Source organism: Cupressus sempervirens, chromosome 8 (genome assembly GCF_028749045.1).
Source record: "Cupressus sempervirens isolate cs-2001-9-10 chromosome 8, ASM2874904v1, whole genome shotgun sequence".
Lineage (NCBI taxonomy): Eukaryota > Viridiplantae > Streptophyta > Pinopsida > Cupressales > Cupressaceae > Cupressus > Cupressus sempervirens.
In genome coordinates, this window is record NC_143125.1 from 527,661,894 (window position 1) to 527,685,362 (window position 23,469).

Here is a 23,469-nt window from a genome sequence, read left to right on the forward strand (position 1 = left end):
AGAATGAAGGTGACCAAAAAATTCAAAAATCTGGTGCTGCGCTACTTCGCTAGTCGAAAAATTTTTAAAAATTCGGCTAGCGAGGTAGCGACTAGCCGAAAAACTTCCAAAATTTGGCAAGAGCTAAAAATGGTCGTGGGTTTCACTTGCAATGAATCACAAGGTGCCACATGGCATGAACTTCAAGACAGACGTGATGTGGCAAGATCGTTGAACGAGATCATGCCACGTGGCCCATCCAGTGGTTCTCGTTATCTCACTAAATGAAGTTGCTCACTAGTTAAGCATGGCGAAGTAGCGAGAAGATGACACGTGGCCTTGATGAGGATGTCCAATCAGAATGTGACACGTTGCATTGCTCAGGTTCGAGCCAATCAAAAGATGACACGTGTCAAGCATGGTCAAACCAAGTTTGACTCGGATGGAACTTGTGAGGAAAAATTCAAAAGTTTTAGAAAAATTTAAAAAATTTAAATTTAAAGATTTTCCTCCAAACGTGCAGGTCAGACATTTTAAATAAGGTCTAAACTTTATTTAGTTTAAACTTTAATGAAAGTTTAATTTTTTTGCATAAATAATGCAAAGCCATGAATAAAGGCCTGATTTTCAAATGGCCATATCTGAGGCAATTTTTAACTGAATTGGGCACTCCAATATACCGTTGGAACTGGGAGAACCTGAAATTTCCAAATTTGGAGTTTGTTTTTGGACAGGTGTTTCCTGGTTCAAGTTATATGAAAATTTGTGAAATTAGAGGCATTGGTGACAGAATAGGCTGAGTTCTTCAGTGATGATTAAGATTGGTTAGAGGATGGTTTTAAAGGTCTGTTATAGTTTGAAAGTGAAGAAAATGAACTTGAGGTTGTTTTCTTGTCTTCTCAAGGCATTTTCAATTGATTTGTTACTTTTACCTTGAATTCACTTTTACATCAAGATTAGTTACATGCTTTTCATCATCAGATTTCTGAGATATTTTTGCTTGGCAGAGGCCAAATGATGAGGATTAGATATGATATGGAGTTGTAGAGAGAAGGGGGAGAGAGATTTTTTCATCTTCTTGAAGGGGAATTCTGAAGGGACACTTGTCGACTGCAAATTCAATCCGAGAATTGCCCTCTTCATATTTATTCTTTCTTCTCCTTTGAAAAAAGGTTGTTGGTTGGTTTTCTATTTCTAGTTCTTGGAGCTCTGCTTAGGCTATGAAAGCCACACATCCAGCATTTCTCTTTTGTATTGAGAAGCATTCATGTTTTATGCAGATAGTTCTAGTCTGTTAGGTGATTTATGAGTTGTTTTCTGTACATTTCATGTATTTGGTTTCAAGGAAAGCAAATAAAGAGCAACAAAGGTTTTAAGTTCAGTCTAAATCTTGTCTCATGATTATGGATATGTTATTTCTTCTAATTTGTGATCAAAGAGCATAGATTAGGTTGCATTTCGTTTAGGAATGTATGTGATTAAAATGTCTTGCTGGTGGGGAAAAGAACCATGTAATTGCTTGATGTTTGTCACAAGGTTTGAAGATTTCATGATAGGATGTTCTAAGTATGAGATTCATTCTGTAGCAGATGTCTATTCACAAGGTGAAAGATAGATCAGGGATCTTGATGTAGGGATATGTCTGAGGTTTTCAGGAGATGTATGGTTATGATTCATTTAATTGCCCAATAGATAAGGCACTGATCATAGATAGGATATTTAAGTTCTGTTGCTCATACTTGGGTCTTGTTGATGTCAATATATTAAATCATTTTTCCCTTTTATGTTGAAATTTATTCAAATGTTAACCCACACTTAGCTTGCCAGTTTCACGAGTTATGTTCTTAGCTATTTCATGCTTGTGATTCTTGGTTAAGTATAGAAGATTTAGGGGTTTTTATCTACTTTACATTAGATTCAGTGTATGCTTTGACAACTAGTACCATATAAAGAATCTATAGGTTCACCCGCCTAGGTTTTGTAGAGCCTGAAGAAGAAGAAGGGTCTAGCCTTAGAGTTGGCCCAAGTTCTTGGTGAAGTGTGTCCATTATTGTAGATAGCTTCCCATAGACGCATTCTTGCCTTGCATACTTGGTTGTTTAAACTCTGTTAAATCAGGAACCAACAGTTGGGACATGTGACCTTGTGCATACGACTATTATGTTAGTCACTTTGGCTAAGTCTAGTCTAGTCAAATTTCTCTAGCTAGATCCAATCCATTTGAAAATGTTTATGTGTCATCTGATGCGGCACTTTCTATGGTGCTTTTTGTAATTATGAAGAACTTAACAATTTAGAGGCTAATTTCATCATCAAAATTAGGGTTTCAAAAAAAAAATCATTGGATAAAGCTTGTAGTCATAATTATGCACATATTTTTAATAGGTGTAACAATATCGTTTACAATAATTGCAAAATAATGCAAGTAGGTATTTCATCATTGAAGATGATGCACATCCGAAAAAATATTTAAAGTTTAGTAGATGGTATAGAATTTAAAAATAAATTGAATTGGTCTAGAGGAGAGAGTCATCTTTGATAATATATAACATTTGTAATGGTTAACATGTATTTACTAGGGAAAAGATGGTGGAAATGAAAAATTGTTAAATTGTGAATAGCTCAACTTAAAATAGCTAAATATATAATATTTTTTGAGTATTTCTTTTTTATAGTTCTAGATACATATGTCATCAAAAATATAATTCAAATTTAGATGGAAAAACATTTATTTGTAGTTATTTCTATGGTGGGAACTATAGAAGAGGAAGGTGGGAGGGAGAGAGAGGGAGAGAGAGAGAGAGAGAGAGAGAGAGAGAGAGAGAGAGAGAGAGAGAGAGAGAGAGAGAGAGAGAGAGAGAGAGAGAGAGAGAGAGGAGCTGATTTTTTACACTATCAAAAAAGGTCATTGAAATTTATAAAAAAAAATATACTTTTTTTATTGTTAATTTTTTTTAAAAAAATAATAGACAGAAACTTCATCATTTTATACACATTTCATCAGTTTACACCAAATTAAAATTCAAAATAGAAATATAATTTTTTCATTGTTGAAGTTTAACACTTTTTTCGATAACATTAGTCTTTTCCTTTGTAAAAGGGTGACACATGTTTGCACTTTTACCCATCATGAATGCTTGCATATATATTAATTTTGTGTGTGAAGGTATGATACATTCAAAGAATCACAAGGAAATGTACTTTTATATAATAATTAATGTGCATCCTTGTTGATCAATATTGTTGATGCCAATTAACACTCTTTGAATAAGAACATAGAAACACTTGTCGTGACTTTCAAAGATGATTTCACTTGTACATATTTATCAATCCAATTTACTTTATATGTATGTATGTATGTACATCTACACACACACACACACACACACACACACACACACACACACACACACACACACACACAAGTTTTATACATGTGATATGTGAGGAAGTAAATGGTTATTCTTAGGTGCAAGTTTGGGTAATTAATGAAGTTTTGTTATGAACTAAATGATGGGTAATGTGTCATTCATCTCTTGTCTACACAAATTCAAGTTAATGTCTAATAAAAAATGTATAGTTTTGAAAGTGTACCACACTTGCTGTCAAACTACTAGTAACATAAGATGTGGCACAACATTTTGCCATTGTCAATATCATATCCTAGATCCCAATTACCATATGAAAATAATGTTTATAACATGAACAAAAGTAAAAATACTTAGTTGACCTTCCATACTTCTACGACGTACCCATTTCACACTAAGGTGTGATTGCTACTTATTGAAAACAATGTTCTAAGGGTTGACCGCCTCCATCTCTTAAAATTATTTTCCTTGACTGCCTTACTCAAGCAACCTCTAAGCTAAGAAAATTATTTTTTGACATCTAAAAGTTTAAAAAAATGAAATCTTGAAAAAGCATTGGTGAAAAGAATGTTTAAAAGAGAACAAGGTTTAAAAGCATGTATTTAATTCCATTTTTCAACAACTAAAATTATCAATTCAATAATTGACAACAATTCCCTCATTTGTAAGTAAAGATTTATTATGTATATGAAATGTATTAACATTAATTTTTTTAATTAATATTATAATATAAATTTGTAAATTATCATTCATATAATTTTTTTTAGATTTCAAACAATTAAATAATTTATTTTGAATAAAAGCTATAATTTTTTGAGGGATGAGTTTATAACACAATGGTAAATTGTGGGTCTCTCATTTGAAAGGTCTTGAGTTCAAATCTACTTGAGCATGACACATAATAACAATTAATTGAATAAATCGTAATAAATAAATAATATAGGCTTCCATAGTAAACCCAAAAATAAAAAGCTATAATTTTTGTGATAATTATATAGAAAAGTTTAGAATTTAAAAAATTATTAAAATATATAATAGATTTAAATTGACATTTGTATATTAATTTTTCTCTCTTTTTATGTATTAAGATTTAATTTTTCATAATGATTATTTATCAACAAATAGCTTTAGAATTAGTATATAAAAATAACAATTTGACCATAACTAGTATTTATATAATTTCATAGTTTTAAATTTTCATTGATCAATTTTTTTCTATTGAATATCAACCAACTATGCTAAACCCCTTAGACTTCAATTGAACAATTTAGAGTTAATGTACATCATGATAAAACACCCAATAACTACTAACACCGTGGAACAAATTGTATGGCCCAAAAAATATTTGTAAGCCTAAAACAACAATTTCTATGCCTTATTTTACCTAGTCCATTCACAAAAAAAACTTCTACTACCCCCAAGAAAGGAAATATAATTGAAACAACTATATCATACATATGACTTCAAACAATTTAAGTAATACTAAGATAATAAAAAAAAGGAAAAAATAATGTAAAAATATTGAGAATTTGTACTTTTAATGAATTTTTTTTTTCATCTTCCTTTTCAAAATCATAACATGATCTTTGATAAATCTAATTTATCATATAATCAATTTGAAATTAAAAAAATCTATATAAAAACGTGTCATGCTTAAAAAATTTAGCCAACATTCAAAATTATTAGTGTAATAGAGTATATATAAGCAAATGATTTTTTATTATATAGATTCATAAATGAAATGGTGAATATTTATGTAAGTAATTTTATCTATATAGTATTCGTCATATAATTTTTAGTAATCTTCTATTATTTTATTACTACTAGTAAAATAATACAATATAACATTTAAACTAACAATAATAAAATAAATTAGTGTAAAATATAGTAAAGCTAATTCTACTTTAAATGTACTCTTAACTCTAATTATGAAATCCATAAACTCGACACTAGCAATAATTATAAATAATTGAATCTAAAACCTAATATTTGATTTCAATTATATACTTTCAATTGATAAATCATCTTCAAATGTTATTAATTCACTTATATTATAAATATTATGAATAATGCATTATTTTTGTGTGCTCGTTAGATTAGTTTTTGGATTTGAAGTCTTTTTGAAAATATTGAAATCAATACATAGAATTAAATTTAAAAATATAAAACTCAAATCTAAGATTTAATGATAAACAATACATGGTAATATTCTTTCAATATTGCAATGATTATTGATTATTTTAAATAAAATGACATTAGGTTCTCAATAAGTTATTGTTGACATATCTAAAACAATCCCAAACAAAAGAAGATTAGTAGTTGTACACTAACTGTGCGAGTCTATTGAAGTTACAACTATTAGTACTATAGGATAAAAATATTAATTTGTCTAGCTTTAAAAATATTAAAAATCAAAATTCAAATAAAGATAGTTTAAATGAAGAATTAGTTTGAAAAACCATGTAAAAATAATAATTTTCTTGAAAAAAAATCTGAAAAATCCTTCCAAACATACTGCACATATCTTTTATATATTTTTAGTATGTCAAATAATAATAACTTAAAAAAATATGTAACAATTTTATTAATTTTGCGAAAAGACTTATATGTTTCATTTTTTTAAATTTGTAGAGGAGGAGGAGGAGGAGGAGATGGAGAGAAGGAAGATGAAGAAGAGGGAGAGGAGGAGGAAGGGGAAGGCAAGCGGGAGGAAAAACGGGAAGACGAGGAAGAAGAGAAAGAGGAAGAGGATAAGTGGTATGAGGATATGAAGGATAGAGGGAGGAGAATGTGGCAGATGAGGAGGAGGAGGATGAGGAGGTGATAATGAGGAGGAGGAAGAGGAGGAAGTGACAGTAAGGAAGAATAAGAGGAGTAGGAGACAAAGAAGAAGAATAAGGGGAAAGGGGAAATAGGAGATGGAGAAGGAGAATAAGAAGTAGAAATAGGAAAATAAGGAAGAGGAGGATAAGATAAGGAGGAGGAGAAGGAGAAGGAGAGTATGAGGAGGAGGAGAATATAAGGAAGAGGAAGAAGATGGAGTCAAAGAAAGTGAAGAAAAAGGAGCATTGACAATTGATTTTACTTTAATGAATTAGCTGAGAAGTATTAAACCAGATATGGAAGTCTCTGCAACAATGTCACCAAAAACAATTAAGAGATAATATATGGTGTAAGTTGAAAAACTCATTATATTCAAACTATTCAAATTTGTGAAATTAAAATGATAGGATAAGTTGTGCAAATAGTTACTACACAACATGTTGGTTGTTGGATGCATATTGCAATTTACTATGTGAATTAAAATACGCTAAGTATTAAAGAGTGAAAATCTTTTCAACATTGAAACATGTAGTCAACATTTTGCAAATGACACAATATATATCTTGTGATCAATGTAATCCTTCACTGAGAGGAAAAACAAACAGAAATTAACTTTCCTATTTGGTGTCTAAGCTTTTTCCTAAAATACTAGAGTACTAAATATATTTTACTATTAACTAAATCATTGCACCTCTTTTAGGTGCAAGTGCTAATAATATGTTTGGGTGAAAATTTATTGTACCATTTAATAAAATGGGTGTATAAAGATAAGTTAGATGGATCCAACTACTATAGGCACTCATTCTCTCACAAGGGGACTTTTAAATAGCACATACTTTACTAAATAGGATTCCATAGAACACAATACTACCAAATTCAAAAACTTTTGAATTTACTACAATAATCTTATACAACTGCTTTGTTTGATCATTGCATTTCATTCAATGGTATTTGGGTTGAGTAGCATGAAAATAGAAATGAGGATGAGTATGTAGTGAGTCCAATAGGGGAGTTTTTGAGCTCAACCAACTAGTTGACATCTCCCATGCAAAGAAAGCCATCCAAGTTCTTCTCCCTCAAGGCTCACGCTTCTCCTCTATTGTGGTACATTTATTTTCCCATTCTCACATATACCCATCATAATTAAATGAGTTTATTGTATTTTCACAATCTATTTTTGTATCATTTAGTTTTTTCTAGACTAAGAATGAGAAGAATCCCATTAGTGTATTATTTAGTTGATTTTGTTGGAAATATCAGGTAGGCAAGGTTACTAAGAGGGGGAAGGGGGGTGAATAAGGAACCAATAAAACTTCAACTTATTTCACAATTAATCCTTCATTAAATATTCTGATCTAATTGCATGCATGAAAGAATGAAAGCAGTAAAATATTCATAACACTTTGACACAAGATATGGTGACCTGAAAACCTTCCAAATAGAAAGTAAAACTAGGGTTAGGATGATAACCACAAGCTTTATTACTACAGTATAAAGTTGGCTGGTTAAGGCTTATAATTGATCACTTTTGATGATCTTCCTTATGAGAAATAAGGACTACTAGGTCTACCTTGTGAAAGGATTTACAAAACATACAATGAGGTATGAATTCGATAAAGAGATTTGTCAAAGATTGTTAAGTTTACCTGGTTAAAGGATTTATTTGATACACCTGTTAGGATGAATTAGTGGCTGATCTCTAATCTATAACTCTAATTTTCTAGTTGAGATTCCTTTGAAATGTAAAGATCACCTTGTTGTGATAGATAAATCTTTGTTGTCCCTTATATTGCTTATAGCCTTCACAATTCACACTTCAACTCTCTATATTTGCTTTATACCTTTTTTTCATATTTGGATGTGATATAATACATTACATATATACCAATCTAAATCACAATTCATCAAAGTCAGCTACAACATAGGTTTCCATCAAGATCACAAAGTTGGCTCAACTAGTGGCACTCAGGTTCTGAAGAAAAACTCGGTGAGGTTCTAATACTTGACAACCATTGTCAACACTCAACATCGTCATGAACTCTATAGATGTAGAAGCTCAGTTCATACTAATCACTTCCAATTAGCTTGAACTCAGTCAACACTTGCATGACTCGATGAGCATTGCAAAACTTGACATATTAACTGAATCACTTGGTTGATGCTTCATGGCTTGGTCAACATTAACCCTGTGATCTCAGTATAAACTAAATCATTTGGGTGACACATCTTGGTTTAGTCAACACTAAATTCACATCACTGATACCACAAGCTTGGTAGATACTGAAGACCACAATTGACAATGTGAAACTCGGTTAATACTATGAAGCTTGGTTAGCATTATCACTGATAAACTCGGTAAATGCTACTCAGCATGAACTGTGTAATGATTCTAGAACTTGGTAGCAATTATAAGACTTAGTAGTACCTAAATTACTTGGTTAACACTGCAAACTACAAGATAAGCTTGATAGCAGTTTAACTAATTGACAAAGTGTGAGTTACTAATAAACAAACTTTGACCTTAATGTCAACAATCTCCCCCTTTGGCATTAGTGACAAAAACACTTATCATTTCTAAACTGAATACTCAAAATTTCAAGTGTAAACATTATTTTTATCTCCATCTTGTATCTACAACTCGGTAACATACTCTATTTTTGAGATTTTTCAAAATTGCTTTTGTAAAAGATGTTTTCTGATTATATGTATGTATGTGTGTATGTATGTATGATATTATACTTCTCCCCCTTTTTGACATGAATGCTAAAGGTGTATGCTACATGGTAATGCCAAAATGTGACAAGAAGTTACAGTGTACCTTCAAAATCAATGCCATTATCTTGTCCCAATTTTCCTGTAACATCTTGCTTGTGTGACATGCAATCCACACTTCTACTGATAACTCCATCATGTGATCAGTTATGGAGAAGTTATTGTCATGGATGAGAGTTTTGGCATGTGCAATGTGTTTTTGCAATGCATCTATGTTCAAAAGAATCATTCCTTGGATGTGTACAAGTGTGGCCCTGATCCTAGCTTCTTCCCTTAATAACTTGACTTTCAAATATATTAGATATCTAATATTGAATAGTAAGTAGAACTATAGCTTGGATCAAGTGACAATTGGTGTGCACTCGCCTTCAAGTCTTCATCTATCTTAGATTTTTTTCTTTGATTTCTTGGGTGAAGATAGATGTATCACACAACTTAATAAATGATAAAGTTACATTATTTGTAGATGTCTGCAATGAACTAAGAATAGTAGACAATTCTACTTGATTTATTTCAATTTTCTACGCTACTTGTTCCAATACCTTATTCTCAAATTTTCTCTCTACTCTTTGTAGAAACTTATCTTTTCCATTTAGATCTTCATTGAATTTCTAGACAACTTTTACTAACTGATCCAAAATAGGTTGTGTACTATCAACCTCAATACTCAATGCATCTACAAGTATGTTCTTTACATCTTCAAGCACTTGGATTTCCTTGCTCTTCTCTTCTCTAAGCTTCTATTTCTTAGCTCTCTTTTGCAATAATTCACCCAGGATGTTCATTTGATCAGGATTCAGAGTAGAGATATCCCAATTTAGGATAACTATATCCTATTCTAGATCAATCTCTTCTTCTTTACCCTTATCCTTAATTGAAACTTTAGTACTCCGTTGAGACTTATGCTCAACTATCCTTGTACTAACTGAATGTGGAATAGAAACAATATTAGAAATTGAGGGGTAAGAAACAAAAGTAGATATTGCACTGATAGTAGAAATACCTTGTTGTTGCATTGTCAAATTTGATGATGATGGAGGCAATAGCTATTTGGTAAATGAAGAGTTGATCACTTCAATCAATGTAGTACTCAGTTGAATAGGTGGAAAGATTGGTTGGGTGTGTGTTATTGGAGTGGTTTCCACAACCAACTTAGCATAAGCTTTCTCTGAGCTTGATGGCATTAAAGCTTTGCTTGGAGAGTAAGGAAATGAGGCCATTATTGCTATTGCTATCTTCTCCAAGTTAGTTTCCTCAATACTCTAAATCTCAGGGAGATTCTCCTCTATATCTTATTGTTCTTCCTCCTCATTATCTAGATTTACATCTTCTATTTCCATATCTTCTTCATCATTATCATCATCTTTACCACTAACATGAACAATGAAGTCACTCAATTCATGCAGGTTGTAAATGTTCTTCCATGTGGTAGTAGCAGATTTTACCACATCTTTTATGTCTTTCATCAACACAAGACATGTGTTGAACTTAAGAGTGAGATTTTCTTCATTCTTCTTCAAAGATTCTTTCACCTGTTTCTCACTAAGACTCAACATGAGTTACCTTAGAGTCTATTCAAATAAGTCTTTTTTTGTCTTGCATTCTCTCATCTGGGTTTTATTGCATGTAAAATCTCCGTAGGAATTCGTTGAGCAAGTTGATTAGGTGAGTACTTCCACTTATCCAATTTTGACATCATCATGTCTTCAATCTGTTTCTTCTCATCTACATTTCTGGTTTCATATTTGAGAGATTTGAAGTTTGTCATTCTAACTCCTCCTTCTATTTCCTTTATTTTTTCTTGAAATGTAGGTGGAAGCTTTTTGAAAATAATTTCCTCGGCATCCTCCTTACCTAACTTCAATTTCTTCCTAGATTTTGATGCTCTTCTTGTGAATACAACAGTGGATGACTTGGTAGGTCTGGTTATCATAACTTTACCTTTCTTCCTTATAGGCTCTTCTTTCTTAGACTTTTTTTCTTCTACTTCATCCTTTGCTTCATCTTCTTCCATGACATCTCCTTTTCCCTCTGTCAATAGGAGAGTAGAACTTGCTTGCCTTAGTTTTTCTATCCTCTTCTTTCCTTTGTTAACTACTTGAGGAAGCTTAATTTCAAGTTTTATCCTTGCCTTTCCTTCTTCATAAGTACCAAAATATGTGTCCTTGGGATCCATAAGTTCATTCAATAGTGCCTCAATGATATATTTGGTGTCATCACTATTAACCTCATAGTTTAAAGGCTTAACCTACACCACTCTAGGTTTGACTGCTTGTGCACTTTGTCATAGTCTACCATGAAACAACTATCATCCTTGTAGTCTTCTACAAGTTTCTTTGGTATTATATATCTACTATTCATCTTTTCCTTGAATGAGTCAAAATAGTTGTCCATGATACTAACAAAGTTTTCACCCATCTCTGCTACATATTCACTAATTTGATACAAAACTAGTACATCTTTTCTCCATACGATTGAACCTTTAGAAGGGAAGAATTTTTGCACATAGAAGAATAAAAAAGTTAAGAGTGAACCAAAATTACATGGATTATTTTTGGAAGTTTTGATGCTCTCCATGTTCTTTATGAACTAATTCAACATTAACTCGGCAAGGTCGAAGGACATGTTGTTCTTCACTACCTTGAGAGCCAGATCAACTACCTCACATGATACACTGTTAAGATGAATGGACTTGTAGATCTTATGAGAGATCACATGAATTCCAAATTTTAGTTCTATGTCAATTACATTGTTGATCTTTATTCCTCTTCCATCCCACTTGGAAAGAGTCTTGTTTTCTAGTTCTACCTAACTTAGGGTTTTGGTAGTCTTGGCTTTGTTCAACATTGGGAGCCTTGTGATTTTATGAATCATTTTCTTTGTGATTTGAATAGGTTGCTCCAACCATAACTGCCTATTGTGTACTTATCTAAGGATAAACCTAATCCATTTTATTTGAAAGTCTTGGGGCATATACAGAATGTGTGTTAAACCCTTGGTCTCCAAATGTTGATGCTCGGGTTTCAACACACCATTCACACATAACTTCTCTAGAGTTTCATCCATCTCTAGGTTTCAAGTTCTTGTATCAAATAGTGAAAATATGAATGGATATCATGAATAAGTAATAGCATGGGCATAATCTATGATTGAGCTTTAATTGGGTCAAGTGCTTTTGCAATTGCCAGACTCAACTTGAAGTCTAGTGCCTTCCAATCAATTCCTCGAACCAACATCTCAGATCCTTTTTTGATTTTTCTACTAGAAGATGCTATGCTCTATAGACTTTATAAAAACATGAATATCTTCAACAAAAAATACACAAATCACATGGAAGCACAGAAATTGCTCTTTGCAAATAGCTCTCAAAAATTCACAATGAAATATAAATTTGATTTCCTTCCTTTTAACAATTATCACTTTTCAAATTCCATAAATGCTTGGTACATTCACTCATTTAGTGACAAACTATCTTCCACTTGGTTCAACCTTAATTCTTAGTAGAGTCATTCATAACTAAGTGTCTACACAATATTTCAATGTATCCTGACCTTGCTTGGTAGAGTCTTGTGACCCAACCTAGCTTGGTAAGTTCTATGATTTCCACAATCTCTCAGTGATCCTTGTGCATCTTAAATGCTGATATGGATCTTTCCTTCTAGCTAGCTGGAACTAATGTGAAATGTCTACTTCAAAGTCTCAATTCTAGTCATTCCATAGGGAATTCAAGTTGAGATGCTTCTGTCACCCAACTCTTGAGTGACATCTGCTTCATGACTCAGACTTGCATTCTTAGGAGATTTAGGTATCCTTTGCTACTTCATCTACTTTCTGATATTGTTGGCTTTGGTTTTCTTTTCATCTTCAGTCCTTCTAGTGTTCATATAGTTCTTGGCAAGGTGTCCAATTTCTATACAAATAAAACATCTTCTAGTGGTTTCTCATTTCCTCATGTGATGTTTCACATAGTTTTCTCCAATGTGCCCAATTCTCCACAGTAGTGGCATCTACACTATGTATTGTAGTCCCATCCAAATATAGCTTTCACAATCTGTTCTATTGGATTCAATATCTTGGTTTTGCATTTAGAAAATTTGTGTTCTTGTTTCTTGAAATTGTGACATTTACCTTCAAACTTAGGTTTCTCCTTGCATTCACTTGCTCTATGTCCATGCTTATTGCAACTGTAACACTTTCCATTGAATTTTTCATTACCATTACCCCAACATTTGTTTGATGTATGACCTAACTTACCAAAATGATTGCAAGTAGTTCTTTGATTATTTTGAGCTCCCTAATTGGATGATTCACCTTTTTCTGTGTATCCTACTCCCATTTTGCCTATTGTCTATACTAACTTTGCTCATTCAACCAATTCATGCTTTCTTGAGATTTCATTATCTCTCATTGATTTGATTCTTAGTGTTTAGATCATTCTATAATCTTTCACTCTCTAATCTTAGATTCATGAGTTCTTCATTTGCATTGATGAGTTGATCAATGAAGTCTACTTGCTGAAGGGATAAATGTTGAGTTTTATTGTTATTTTCTTGTATCTCTTCTTTGGATTTGTTTTTTTATTCCATGACTTCACATAGTTTTATTGACTAGATTTATTGTTCCCCTTTCAACTTTCTAACTAATTGAATATTGGAATACTTTTCAAGAAAATCTTTGATTGCTTCATCAACTTCATCTAAGTTTCTTTTAGGACATATATCTTCAATTCTTTCTTCAATGTAGATATTGTCATTCTTTTGTACTACAAGATCTTTCCTTCTTTTCAATGATTGAGAGAGTTTCTCCTTTACTTTATTCATATGGCCAATAGCCAATTCAATATCCAAATTATCATTCTCAATAGCCTTGTCTAGCTTGTATACCTCCGTTACCTTTGATCTTTGCTCAAGCTTTTAAATTTCTTCTCTAAGAACCACAGAGCTCTGATACCAATTATTGGAAATATAAGGTAGGCAATGTTACTAGGGGGGGGGTTGTGAATCAAGAACCATTAAAACTTTAACTTATTTCGCCAATTAATCCTTCATAAATCATTCTTATCTAATTGCATGTATGAAAGAATGAAAGTAGTAAAATATTCATACCACTTTGACACAAGATATGGTCATCCAAAAACCTTCCAAATAGAATATAAAACTGGGGTGGGGATGATACCCACAAGCTTTAGTATTGTAGTATAAATTTGTTTAGTTAAGGCTTACAATTGATCACTTTTGATGATCTTCCCTATTAGGAGCGATAAGGACTACTGGGTCCACCTTGTGAAAGGATTTACAAAAAATACAATGATGCACTCAATAAAGAAAATTTTCAAAGACCATTAATTATACCTAGTTTTAAAGGATTTAGCTGATACACCTATTAGGATGAACCAGTGGCTGATCTTTGATCCACAACTATGATTTTTTGGTTGAGAGTCATTTTAAATGTAAAGATCACCTTGTTGTGATAGATAAATCTTTATTGTCCCTTATACTACTTGTAGCCTTCACAATTCACACTTTAGCTCTCTATATTTTCTTAATACCTTTTTTCCATATTTGGATGTGATATAATACATTACATATATACCAATCAAAATCAAAATTCATTAAAGTCAACTACAACTGATGCAGGAGAATCCAGAGGTATAAGGGCAATCCTGTGTCACCCAAAAAAAAATGTACTTAGACTTAGTTTTTGTTTCATGTGTTTTCATTTATGGATACCCATTTGGGTCAAATAAAGGTTCCAACTCTCACAATTTCACTATTAGTGTTCTAAGATAGAGTATTTGAGCACCTTGGGATACGTGTAAATGTAAAAAAAAATAGGAGTATGTAATTGAGCCATCATTTTGGTGAACTAGAAGGTGTAAATTGGTTAGATGATTGTAATTATAATTTAGAGCATTCTAGAAAAAGAATTAGGTCAAAAGGCCCCACGGTTTGAAAGTTATTGCAGTTTTTCAAATTTTGGAGACATCCTAAGAATGCTTCAAAGTCGGGTTAGGGGCATTAAATGACTTCGAACAAGGACAAAAATGGGGGATGAGCAAAGCTGTCCATAGGGCTATAGATCGCTTTGAGAGCTTTTCAAAAATGTAAATGGTTTGTCAATCAGAGCTACAGTTCAAAAGTTATGCCTCCCGAAAGTTCAGTTACCATTTCTGGATTCTTCTAATTTTGTGCCGACTTCTAATGCAACTTCTAGAGCCTTCTATTTGGTCGGTGGATGCCAACTAGCACTTTCTAGAATGTATTCCTAATCCTTAACCCTCTGGGGTCTATTTAAGAACATTTCTGGCATTGTAAAAGGCAGTTTGGAGTGGAGTTTGAGAGAAGGTACTGGGAGAAGAATTTATCTCCAAATTTATGCTATTGTAAGCCCGTAGGGCATGTTTTGAAGTCTATTTTCTATGTACTGAATGTATTAGCTTATTTACAAAGTTAATAAAATTTTCCCTTTCCTATTGTGCCCATTTTGTGCCTGGGTTGTGTCCCCATCAACAACATAGGTTTCCATCAAGATCACAAAGTTGGGTCAACTATTGGCACTTGGGTTCTAAAGACAAACTTGGTGATGTTATGATACTCAACAATCATTGTCAACACTTAGCATCATCATGCACTCAGTAGACATAGAAGCTCAGTTCATACTAATCACTTCTAAGTAGCTTGAACTTAGTACTTGCATGACTTGGTGAGCACTGTGAAACTTGGCATAAAAAGTGAATCACTTGGTTGAGAGTTCATGGCTTGGTCAACAATAGGGTAAAAGCACAAACTTGTGTCACCTTTTATAAAGGAGAAGTGATATCAGAATTTAAAGTCTTCAACTTTAACGAAATAAAAGTGGCATTTGTGCTTAGAATTTGAAGATGATGTAAACTAATGAAATGTGTAAAATTGGATGAAGTTTATGTCTATAATTTTTTTTTAAAAATTGAGTGAAAATTTTGTTTATTTTTGAATTTTTAAAGTGTATTTTTTAATTTTTTAAAAATACTAAAAATATAGAGTTTTTTTCCCATCAAACAAATATATGCAAATGTTCATATTTTGGTTTGATTTTGGAATATATTAGAGTTAACATGTATACCTGGTGTACCGAAAAAGAAAAATTGAAATTTGGCTAATATTTTTGAAGTTATAACTGGTCAAAGTCAAAGTTATCAGAAATAGATAGTTTTTTTCTCCCGTCAAACTTTTTCCATCAAATCTACATTTTTTTTATAAAAAATTACATATTCTTGAAGAAGACTCTCTCCTCTAGTGCACCATAAAAAATAAAAATAAAAATTAACATGATTTACTATTTTTTTCTTATTTTTGAATAGACATCTTCCTGAATCTTAAGATACCTACTTGTAATATTTTTAAATTATAACATATTATTCATAATCAAAACTTTAAAAAAATTATACAATCATAATCGTGACTCCGAGAACTACAATAGTATATTTTTAGTTTTAAAAAATACTTCAATTTAGTAGGTCAAATTGGCCTTCAAAGTGAGATGTTTACAGAAGTTCTAATTTTTGCTTGTTTGGCTGCCACATAGACCGTTATGGCCAAAACTATTTCGATCGTAACTGTTTCAGCTGAAACAGTTCCAGCCGAAACCCCCAGTTGGCTTGAGAAATCGCTAGCGGTTAGTGTGACTTTTTGATATAAAAAAATATTGTTTTATCTTTTTTAAATAATTAAATATAAAAGACAGCAAAAATTGGAAGAAGATTTGCAAAAAATAATTAATTTTGAAGCAATTTTCAACAACTGTTTTGCGGATTTAATCAATATTGCGAAGGATCGAATATTTTGAAGGTGCTTTTTTTCTCTTCTAATTATTTTTATTTTTATGTATCATATATTGAACCATTAGCTGATATTTAGTGAAATCTAAATTTTTATTTTTATTTTTTCTATAGGTTGAATTATTCAATGGGTAGTAAAAGGAAAAGATCAAGGAAATATGATAGAAAAAGAGATGACAAAATGAAAGGCCATACAAAACATGCTCAAAACCAACCTACTGAAATTCTTGAACATGATGAGATTCATGAAGAAAATGAAAGTAATTAAGAGGAAGAAATTGGAAGTTCTATTGATAGAGACAAATTAGAAAGCATAAAAAAATTTGATGGATTTGGATGAACTACTTTTTAACCAAATTCCATCTAAAGATATGATAAATGATAACACTATCAAAAAGGATTGTCAGAACATGTGGGATGAATATTTCAAGGATAAAAGTATATTTGGACAGGCACAATTATTTGTCAAGTTATTAAGGAGAAGAGATATGAGACCTGTCTTAGAGTTGTTGGGTGTTGATAACAGGAAAAGCCATGCTCATAATATTAATAAAACAATAGTTGAAAATTTGCAAAATGCTTATAACAAAATTGACAACACAACTCGAGGAGGTGATTTGAGTAATGCACGTAGAGCATTGATGACTACTATATCTAGTAAAAAATTGACACATAGAAAATAGGTACGTGCAATTTATGATGTACTACATATATCTAAAAGAACTGTCCAGAGATACATCAAGAGGAGAAATATGCTAGATGATAACATTGAGAATAACTGGGTGAATATTTGTAGAGTTCCTCAAAAAGACAGGATTTTTGAAGAAGTAAAAAGACAAGTTATTGAATTTTGGACCACACATTCTCATGTTTCTTCCAATAGGCGTGATACTATACAAATTAAAGATCAAGAAACAGAGGCCAAAATTGAACATCCAAAACATTTCATAGATATAACTCAAAGTGAACTTTTTGAAGCATTCAAACAAGAATTTTAAAATGTCAAAATATGTCAGAGAATGTTTGAGAGTTTACGTCCTTCCTTTGTACGCATAAATAAGATGCAAGAAACTTCTTGTTGTAGAAATCATGTTGAATTTGGTCTACACTTGCAATCATTTAAAAAAGTTATGGCAATACTTGATCCTAATTTGGTCATCCCTAGCAGTACAACACAATTTGTGAGGTCCATATTATGTGATAAATTAGAAGATTCAAATGAATTCAAAGTGCAATGCATCAAAAATCAGTGTGAAGTTTGTGTAGATTTACACAAATTTTTTCAAATTATGCAAGTTGAGAATATTAATGAATCCACACCAGTTTCATGGATGAGATATGAATATGAGACATACCAAAATAATAGAGGGGATGAATCCAAAAAAATTGTATTGAAGTAGAGTGAATTGCATTATGATGAGTTCATGGCCAAGTTCTGTCCATTGATATATCCACATATCCAACATTGTCATGGTGCACGATGGCAAGCTAAACAGTTTCGTGATTCCAAAAAAAATTTTCCACCTAGTTGTATACTTTCAATTGTAGATTTTTCTGAGAATTATACATTTGCACCTCATACAAAGCTCCAAAGCCAATATTATCATTCTGAACAAGTTGCAATATTTGTGCAAGTGACCTATAGACATGCACAATTTGAGGTGGATCAGATAGAAAGATTGGATGAAAATGAACGCATCATCATCAAAGAGGTTCATTTCTATAGTAGTGATGATAAAGTTCATGACAGGAGTTATGTGGCTCATTGTTTTGCAATGTTCTCTGAAGATCTCAGAAATCGTGGAATAAATGTTTCAGAGCACTAGATTTGGTCTGATGGATGTGCAGGTTAGTATACACGAAATAGTTACACATTTATTTAACTTTATTTTAACTTGTATTTATTTGGACATGTCTATTTCTATTTAATATATGTACTTGGATAATTGTAGATACTTATCATGTTTCACGTTCACAGGACAATTCAAATCTACAAAAGCATTTAATTGGTTAGCAATGCAACATGCTAGAACCAATGTTAAGTTTTTTATGGAATTTCTTTGAAAGTGGACATGGAAAAGGGGAGCATGATGGAGCAGGAGCATGTATAAAATGTGCGCTTCGACAACATGAACTTGCAGGTAAATATATGCATTTTTTAAATGTAAATGTTTAATACTCTAATAGCATATATTTTAAATTTTATATATACATGCATATTTTATGTACATATAGGGAATAGGATAGAGAGGGCAAATCAAATTGTTGAATGGTGCAAAGTTCATTTTGCTACTCGAGATACTGAATACAATAAGCGTTACTTTTGGGAGGTGAAAGGTGAACTAAGTTATATTTATTTTTAATGTCTTTTTCAAATCAAGTTGAGTTTTTAATTAAATATTTATTTTGAAATATGACAATTAGTTTTTGTATTTGTAACAGATATAGATCGATCTAATCCTTACAATTGTCAAACGATTCCTGGAATTAGAAGTTTACATCAAGTGATGACTACAGGAAACCATAAACCTCTAGTACTTAAAGTAAGAGAGAAAACATGTTTTTGTGATGACTGCATTAAGGACAATGTAGTGAGTGAATGTGAAAATAATGAGAATGGATATGTTTCACATTGGGATTTGAAGGAGATAGTTAGAAAGCCTCCTTTTGAAGATGTTGACATTGACATTGGCATTCATGATCCTGTATATTCAGCTAATTATGAGCGCATTTTTGATTTAGTTGTGGCAGGTTTGTGTGCATATATACATATATGTAAATTAATATACATGTATATTTGTTTTAAAATTAATTTATATTTCTCTTTTTATATACATGTAGGAGATATTTTTGCAGTTCAAGCCTTACCAAATAATGTAGAAAATGTGGACTATTATCTTTTAAGATGCACAAAAGAAAAACACAAGTTGCTAGAAGGAACTATAGATGCTGATGAACAGTCATATCCAATTGGATTAGTTGTTATTGAAAGAACATATTATCAACAAACAAGGGTAATTGGTAGTGGTACTGAATTTATTGAATACAAGCCTGGAGAAAAGGTTTTACACTATAGTAACCATGTTATAGCAACCAAATTACAATTTGAAGCAGTACAAAGAAAAGGATGTCGTGGAAATCAAAAGTGGAAATTGCCTATTGAAGAACATGAAAAACTTCTAGAGATAATAAAAAGTAGAGAGGATCCTAACAATACATTGTTTGTGGAGCTCTAGTTTACCTATGTACTTATTGTGGAGCTCTAGTTGAGTTATGCCTGTATAGCTCTTATACTTTCATACTTAATATTGATAGGATATTTGTTTTATATAAATTTTTGTACATTGGATCATTTATCTTGCATATGCAAAATTAGACATGTATTGTTATTTTTATTTAAATTCAACATGGATATCTCATTTAAGACCAGGTCTCTTAGGACCTCCCCTTAAGACAACCTTTTTAGTATTTGTATGTATTTGTATGTACATATAATCTTCATATGTTCTTATATGATACATTCTTTATGTTTGTATATAATCATTATGTTAAGATTACATGTATATGTTATATGAACTATGTTACATATAATTACATGTACATTATATTTTATTAATTAAATGTTGTTAATTATAGTTAATTAAGAATGTATGTCATTAAATACAGTTAATTAAGTCATTAAATAGAGTTAATTATTAAGACATTAAATATAATTAGATTATATATAGTTAATTTAAAGGTTAAATATTGTTAATTAAGGCATGTCATTTTATAGAGTTAATTAAGTCATTAAATAGAGTTAATTATTAAGACATTAAATATAATTAGATTAAATATAGTTAATTAGATTAAATATAGTTAGTTATAGTTAATTAGGTTAAATATAGTTAATTATAGTTAATTAAGGCATGTCATTAAATAGAGTTAATTAAGTCATTAAATAGAGTTAATTAGTAAGACATTAAATATAATTAGATTAAATATAGTTAATAGGATTAAATATAGTTAGTTATAGTTAATTAGGTTAAATATAGTTAATTATAGTTAATTAAGGCATGTCATTAAATATAGTTAATACATGATCTACATTAAATATAATTAGACTAAATATAGTTAATTATACAGTTAATTAAGACATGTCATTAAATATATGTTATGTTGTTATGTACATCGACCATTAAAATTATATAGTTAATTACACTTAGATTAAGGCATTAAGATGAATAACTATACATATACATGTAAACTTGAACATTGAAAATATGAATAACATATAGAAACATGTGCATAACACATACATAAGTTACATAAAAGATGAAGACATCAAAAGATCAATAAAATAGACGTCTAATTAAAAGATCAATAACATACATGTGCATATATCTGGAGAATATAATGTACCCATATTAAATGTATAAAAATAGATCATGTAGATCAAATGTCTTGAAATAACATATATAAAGCATCAAAATCTCCATATAAGCATGTATCTCGAAATAACATATATAAAACATCAAAATCTCCATATAAGCATGTATCTCGAAATAACATATAAAACATCAAAGTGTCCATATAAATCATGTATCTAAAAATAACATATAAGACATCAAAGTGTCTGGATATAAAATGTATGCATATGGAAATAACATATAAAACATCAAATTGTCCATATAAATATGTATCTAGACATAACATGTGTGTAATAAAATAAAAGGCCACATATGATCTAATCAGCTACATCCCCCCTCCTGATCTTGGGCCTTGTCCCCAAAAGGGTCTATCAGTTGCATCTGAACCCTGTGTCAAATGATAACAAGTGAGCCATTTAATTATGTGTACAGACAAATTATATCAAGATCTACATGTATATAAATAAAATATATATATATACATATATATATTGTAACATACCTGGGACTCACGACGTGTAGGATCTGTCGGTGTCTGCAGATCAGCAAAACGTAATATACTATCACTCAAACCCTATAACACATACACAAAAACACACATATACATTAATTTAAACATATAGACATATTATTTACTATAATAAAAATAAATCTAAACATATAGAGACATTTACCGTAGCATTATGTAATGCTCTGCCGATCTGACTGATATCTGAATCATGTAATGAAAAAATAGTATCAGCATCCAAGTCAATAGTGCGGCCCTAATCTGAAAGCATGGAAGTAAATAGACCAGGCTGTATGGTGCCACTGAGATCTCGAGTAGGGGGGGGTGTTGTAGGGTCCTGAGTAGCTGGGGCTGGTGCTGTAGCCTGGGCCTGTGTAGCAGTAGGGGTAGTAGAAGGTGCATGAATGTCCTCCTGCCTCTGTGAATCCTCAGGGACTGCTATATGTGACAAAATATGTCTAATCTGAGAGCTCATGTCACGAAGTGGAATCCCTGAGAGTGTAGATAATGCTTGATATGCATCTAAAAGATCAGATGCTAAATATTATGTCAAATGATGCAATGCATCCACCTCTAAGACTGCAAAAATGTCTACAGGAGAAGGTATGTCTGCAACTCAATAATCATCATCAACAGGTGTGCTAGATGATGCAGCTGTGGGAGCGGTACCTCAAGACCATAGCATATATTGACTACATCGATCAAAAGAAATCTCATGTAACTATGTGGTGACGATGGCAATGCTCAAAAAAATCTGTGTCCTAATTGTGTCATTAGGAACACTCTCACCTACAGTAGCCATCTATGGACCTCTCGGCATAACCCAAAGGTTTAGACCCACCATTGCCCATTTTTTAACGGGCACAGGAGTGTCCGCAGGTCTAAATCTATCAAAAAGTCTCCCCTGACCCTGCCCAACATGCCCTGGATAATTTGTATAGTCAACATCATAGTGTAAATGAAATTCTGCAAACAATTGTTTGTAGAAATATAGGGGGAACTCATCCTTCTGTGACCATCTATGATGAGTAGCCAACCAACGAGGATACATCAATGGTGGGACGAGTGGATCAGTACACTTTGTTGCAGAGTAGCCTCTAACTCTATGACAATCTGCATAAGATGGAAACATGGTTTTCACCATGCTGGTGGAAACCTCAGTATCAATCTGTGTGTACTTCACAGTGCCAGTGACACTATGAGATAAAGAAGAATAAAATGTCTCAATGCTCATATCATCAAAAGGGTTGTATGATTCAACTGTCTGAATCATACGAAATAACTCCTCTTGCATCGCTATGACCTTCTCCATATTAGGGAGGGTGGTAGAAGAGGAAAGCGAGTTATCCAAAACCTGCATAGCACGAGATAATCTCGCCACTGTATCTCTAAATAACTGTTGTCTATCATGGGTGGAGGTCGATCTACATGCTGTACCAGACTCAGCACTCTGACCCCCACCACGAACACTGGCATCCCCTGAGGATGCAGGAGCACAATCCCCAGAACTGGATGCCATAATGTATGTATGAAAATAAATATGACAATATGAATGTGAAGCTACAATCTGAGTGATAAATATCTAGAGATCTGCATATGCATATATATACAAATATAAACATACAAGTCTATTTAAATTAAAATAATTAAAAGTTAAATTTAATTTGAAACACATGTACATATAAATACACAACATTAAATGTATGGTGCTAAATGAACAATCATGTAACATACATATGTATTTTAAAACAAATTATCTTAGAGACCATATCTAATGTACATTGTAACGTGCTC

At 31.7% G+C, this 23,469-nt stretch overlaps 1 pseudogene; it reads left to right on the forward strand.

The window, feature by feature from the left end:
• Positions 1-286: 286 nt before the first annotated feature.
• Positions 287-23,469, forward strand: part of LOC149543516 (uncharacterized) — a 60,166-nt pseudogene continuing 36,983 nt past the window's right edge.